The sequence below is a fragment of the Conger conger genome, chromosome 18, assembly GCF_963514075.1.
Source record: "Conger conger chromosome 18, fConCon1.1, whole genome shotgun sequence".
Lineage (NCBI taxonomy): Eukaryota > Metazoa > Chordata > Actinopteri > Anguilliformes > Congridae > Conger > Conger conger.
The window spans coordinates 8,874,646-8,880,645 of record NC_083777.1 but is presented as its reverse complement, the minus strand read 5'-3'; positions in this window follow the sequence as shown (position 1 = coordinate 8,880,645).

Genomic DNA, 6,000 nt, shown 5'->3' with positions numbered 1-6,000 from the left:
GTATCAAAGGTTGATAGTTCAAAGAGGATGAGAATAGTGAAGAGGGATTTGGCTCTAGCAGAGTGGAGTGACTACGAGTAGGGCAGTCTCTGGAGTGGCCACTCTTGAAGCCTGATTGATTGGGATCATGGAGATTGTTGGAGATAAGTAGACAGTTGATAACAGAGAGCACCTCTGGAGAAGAGCTAAGCAGGATGTCCATCTCATCCAAGAAGCTCCCCAGAGGACCTGGTGAGTGACAGACAACAATAATGAAAAGTTGAGAAAGGGAAGTAAATTAAACATACTTTTTCATTATTTTTTACACGTATTGGTCTTCTGCTGCTGTAGCCTATCCACTTAAGAGGTTTGACGCATGTGTGTTCAGAGATGCTCTTCTTCATACCACTGTTGTAATGTGTGGTTATTTACTGTCATCTTTCTGTCAGCTTTGACTAGTCTGGCCCTCCCTCACTGACCTTTCTCATTAACAAGGCTTTTTTGCCCACAGAACTGCTGCTCACCGGATGTTTTTTGTTCTTCGCACCATTCTCTGCAAACTCTAGAGACTAGTGAAAATCCCAGGGTATCAGCAGTTTCTGAGATATTCAAACCATTAACAACCTGGTGTATTGGTCTATCTAATAAAGTGCTCAGTGAGAGTACATACTATCTATAAAAAAACCATGCTTAACCAGATGTGCTGCTGGTGATGTGCTGATCATAATATGAAGATAAAGATATATTTAATTAATGTCTGCTGAAAATTCAGAGCTCACAGACAAAGGGGGGTGCAAAACTGTGGAATGCTGCATGGAATTCCCATATTCCCATGTTGTCCTGACCGGCATAGCACGGTGAAACTTGAACCCGGCTCAGAACGTGTTAAGGAGCAGCACAGAGGTCGTCCTATCGTCTGAATGCCGCAGGAGGATGGGAGAAAGGGAACAGGCTTAAAATATGCCAGTGTTGTTTGTGTGAAGGTTAGGCTGAGCTCCTTGGCAGTACAGAACATAGCGAACAGTTAAATGCAGGGAGAATGTGTAAAGAAGGCCAGGGCGACTGTCGTACCACTTGTTCTGGTAGATGAGAATGTCATTGGTCTGGCATGTGAATTGTAAATTGCGCTACACTGTAAGCGGAGAAAGTGAACAATCCCAAAGGCTCGAGGGGATTAGGCATCCGACACGCATCCTGTTTCTTTCTGATTCGCTTTTGTTTGAAATTTACTTTATGTCTGTCTATCTATATCTTTGGAGTATATCTGTCTGTCTTCTAATGTTCGTGTAAGCGTGTGTCTGCGTTTGTGTGCATGTGTGTGTCTGTGTGTATTTGTGTGCCATGAGTATCTGTGTGTATGTGTGTGTGCCTGTGTATGTGTGCGCATGCTTGTGTGTGTGTGTGTGTGTATGTGTGTGCTTATTTGCTCATTTGTTCCAGATTGTTTACATTTGTACATTAAATAGATGGGTTGGTGGTGAATAAATACAATGTGGGGTGACTCAGATGTCTGTTGCTAGCGATCAGCCTGAAGTCTAACAGCGCAGATCTATTTAAATGCTGAACACAGCCAATATTTTCTTTCCAGCAGATGTCCAACAAATATATTTTCTTTCTCTGCAGCAGAGAACCTACGCTCGTTCTTAATTAAATTCTGTTTTATTTCTATGGGACATATCATAAATGACAATATCACAAAGATACTTTTTACAGAAAAGTTGGAAAAAATACCTGAGAGAGGTATAAAGAAATCCCATCCTCTGCCCACAGGCCTAGTGTCAATAGACAAAGATTCATATTCATATCAAAGTCATATGCTGCTAATAGAGAATCTACTTGGGAAATATTTTTGAGCTTTGGGAGATGGTGGAGCAGGCTGGAGTGTTAGAATAGATGGTAAAAAGACAAGCAGGATCAGAAAAACAGGATAACCCTTACAGAAATGTAATACATTGCACTTGAATATATTTTTTACATTTGAAGTAGTTTTCTAATATATTGTGAAGTGCTGTATCGTCAACATTTATATTATTTCTGCTTTTTTGGTTGGGGCAGGGAGCAACACAAACAGCAGTCTGCACAGACCCAGCTGCTGAAAAGAGCTCATTGTGGTGAACGCGCCCCAGTTTCCTTAAACAGAGCAGTGTAGCATAACGGAGAGCAAAAGAGTGGCTAACCTCTGCGGGTTTTCATAGTTCCAATGAGCAAGACAACGGACAAACAATTAGCTCAAACTGCGGGGGCCACGGAGGAGAGAAGAGCAGGACGACAGACGCGTGACCCTGGTGTCACGGTTGGAGCAGAAACCCGCCCGGGCTCAGAGTCCACCGGAGAGCTTTTAGCGACAACCTTGCAGGGGCAGCATACACAGGTGCATTGTAAGTAGGCCATTTTCATGCGCGGCCCTTCTGTGTCCTAGTTTAACCCGTCTTTTCGCCCCCATTTGCCACAACGTGCTGTACAAAGAGGTGCTGTTTATTTGTTGTGGTCTGGTTAGCATGAGCATGGTGGTCACTGAACGGGGGTGGGAGGGGGTGGGGGTGGGGGGTGGGGAGGTGCTTGGGGGTGTGGACACAGGCAGTGGGTACTTGCAAGGCAGGTCTGACAGTGGCAGAAGCACTCATCTCCCCTTCAAATGACTTCTTCAAATGTCTCCACTTTGAATTCAGGACGTTCCCCCCTCATTAACACAAAGGTACAATTATTTGCCCCTTTCTCTGCCCCCTACGACACTTGATTGAGTGTGTCTGGTTGCGGCAGATCTCCCGTGTTTAGTCCTGTCTCCAGGCAGCAGTAACCTAATTGTGATTAGAATGATCTTATAATATTATTATATTTCCTTTTTAAAAAGGCTGTAGCTTGTGGGAAAGGTATTTGTGAAAAATGATGAAAACGCAGTTTTGCGAGACTGAAGGAACATTGCGAGCTCTTTGAAAACAGAGGAAAACGACACTGTGCTGGAACTAACACAGCTTTAGAAAATAGGCCGTGTCGGAAACAGCTTACTTGCCTGCTGTTGAGTATACAAATCGAGTACCCTGGATGAAATAGTTCTTAAGTAGACAAAACTTTTTTCTAAATGTAGTGTACTTAAAATCCCCAGTTGTATTACGAGCTTCCAGGGTTTTGCTGAGTGTGGCAATACTCTGAATGGCCGATATAACCTCAATACTACCTTCCAACGGTACTACGGAAGCCAGCGGCGTAACTAGCATTTGAGGTTTGAGGAGTCTAAGCCCCCTAAGAGGTAAACAGTTGATGTTGTTTTTTTTAGGGAATAGCGAAGTCACCATGCACGATAGGTCTACAGACAATTGGTTTTAAATGCAACAGCACTGTAGGAGTTTGCTAGTCAGCTGTTTACTGTCTAAAACTAAATGTGTCACCCTTGGCCAGGTCGCTCGAAAAATAGTTTAATCTCAGTGGGACTAACCTGGCAAATGCATGTTAAATAAAAATAAAAATGACAGTCTGCTTCCCCTGTGGATATTGTACAGTTGACTACACGCTAGTTGCTGGAGCCTCATTTAGCTTTGACACGGTGGGGAGAAGGTCTCACGTGACCAAGTCCGTCACATCCATCATTCTCCGGTTCCTCTTTTGCAGCAGACAACAGTAGCCATTCGTGTTTTCCTTTCTGTTTTCTGTGGTTATCTTAGAATGCTGTACTGACTCAAAACCGTATCGAGCCACATCCTGTTTCCTGTGCTCACGCTGACTGCCTCTATCAAGCTCTTCGTTAGCGTGTGATGTAAAAACGAGGTTTCGCACACTACTGTGGAAATGCACACTGGTTTCCTCTGCACTGTCGTTTGACTGGGGCAGAGTGCTTTGGGCTATAGGGACCCCGTCCAGTGAAAGACGTGATCCAGATAAAATTACACCTTTTTTGAAGTTATTGTATACGATTATACAGTAAATATGATGAAACTGGACTGTGTGCTCAGTCATACACAAATGCAGGACAAGCCATAACATGTTTGACTGTGGTTCCGTATCCATCAGTTTATGTGTAAGCAGGAACTCCGGGATAGAAGCCATGAGAACATTAATCACAGCTTTAATTTTTATACATTTTATTATTAATATATGTGTGGGTAATCCTACAGTTCAGCTCCAGTTCATGCCAGCTGTCAGTGTGCTTCCATCCCGTCTTAAATGATCCTGCTGCCCCCAGGTTTTCGCACTGCTCAGGAAAGTGCAAATAGAGTATCAGAATGGGGGTGTGACAGTCAGACTTCACTCCTGAACATTTCTGGTTTTGAGAACCATAGTAGTCAAGGACGGGTTGATGACCTCGAACTAGCCAGAGTTAACTCAGAGTAAAATACTTAAACAGTCCCTTCTCTCGTGATCACCAACAACAGACATGTTGGCTTATATTTTACTCTGAAAAAGCCGCTGCAGATTCCTTTGTTTAATAAGAAGCATTCTTGCGCCCTGACTGCCAGTTTGACTCCCCGGGCTCTGAGCCGGGCTGTGGAGATTGGGGGGGGGGCGCTATTGGCGCTCGTCATCGAACAGGTGTCGTTATTACCCAGGAAACGGTGATGCGTTCCACCGAAGGGACCGTTTCGTTTTCACCGTGCGGCGTAAGACTCACTTTCACTCTGCGAGTGTAAGACTGTCTTCTGTTCAGCGTTATCTCGCATCTTGTGCTCAGTTCCCCTGCCAAGCCCACTGGCTATGGAAAAACAATTTAGCTGGACTTAATTTGTCGGGGCTCATTCTTTCAGTTCTTTCTTTCGTGTGGCTTTCAGATTTAACCGTTGAGAATCGCGTCTCAGTGTGCAGCTACACTGCGCGCATTAAGTACGGTCAGATGAAGCTAGATCAGAGCGATGACTGGGGAAATGTGTAAAAAATCTACTGTATTTATATACCAAGACTTTGTTATCCATTCTTTATCGCATTAGCGTATGGAATATAGCTTTTATAATTCATACATTAGATCATACATTTTAAATTTGTCTTTTTATTTTGAACAAGAGTAAATAAGTAATCAAAAGCATAGCTGGACATCAGAAATGCCATGCGGGTAATAATGTGTATTTTATTAGACGATGAAAACGATAAACTCATTGTTTAAAAACAGTTATTACAGTGCTGAACCCCAGCATGAAAGTAATGCTGTTTTATGGGAACAGCTTACCCTGGTTGTATTCACCTCAAAGGCCTGTCAGAGAAATGGAACATCAACAACCATTTCTCACTCTGACGCACCCTCCCACAGCAAACTAATAGACACAACAGACAAAACTGAGAATCAAAAGTGTATTATATGATATTATATAGGGGCGACACGGCTCAGGCAGTAAGAGCAGTCGTCTGGCAGTAGGAGGGTTGCCGGTTTGATCCCCCGCCCGGGCTGTGTCGAAGTGTCCCTGAGCAAGACACCTAACCCCCAAATGCTCCTGACGAGCTGGTCGGCGCCTTGCATGGCAGCCAATCGCCGTCGGTGTGTGAGGGTGTGTATGAATGGGTGAATGAGAAGCATCAATTGTACAGCGCTTTGGATAAAGGCGCTATATAAATGCCAACCATTTACCATTAACCATTTATATGATATTATATTATAAAAATATGTATTACTGGATTTGAAAAAAAGACTTTTTCAAAATGCAATTGCTTAGGTTTAGTCACTGCCTTTGCACTGCACTGCACTGCATTTATTGGCTAATGCTGAGAAATGTACTACAGAGTTTTACTACCGAGTTTTATCTTTTCACCTGTGAGTGCAACTTTCTGAGAAGATCTGAGACTAAAACTGCCAGTTTTCCCAGCCCTTCCCTTATCATATATTGATAAAGTTCTCCTAAACTTCCTCCCTAAATTCCATCTCTCTCACACCTGCAGGCCATTTACCATTGTACAGCTGTGCAGTATCACTGTATCAATATGTAATCTCAAGAACGCCTGAACAAAACAAAACACAAAAAATGTTTTCTCTCTCACAGCCTCACAGGTCTCCCTCTCCCTATCTCTCTCTCCCTATCTCTCTCTCTCTCTCGCTCTCTCACT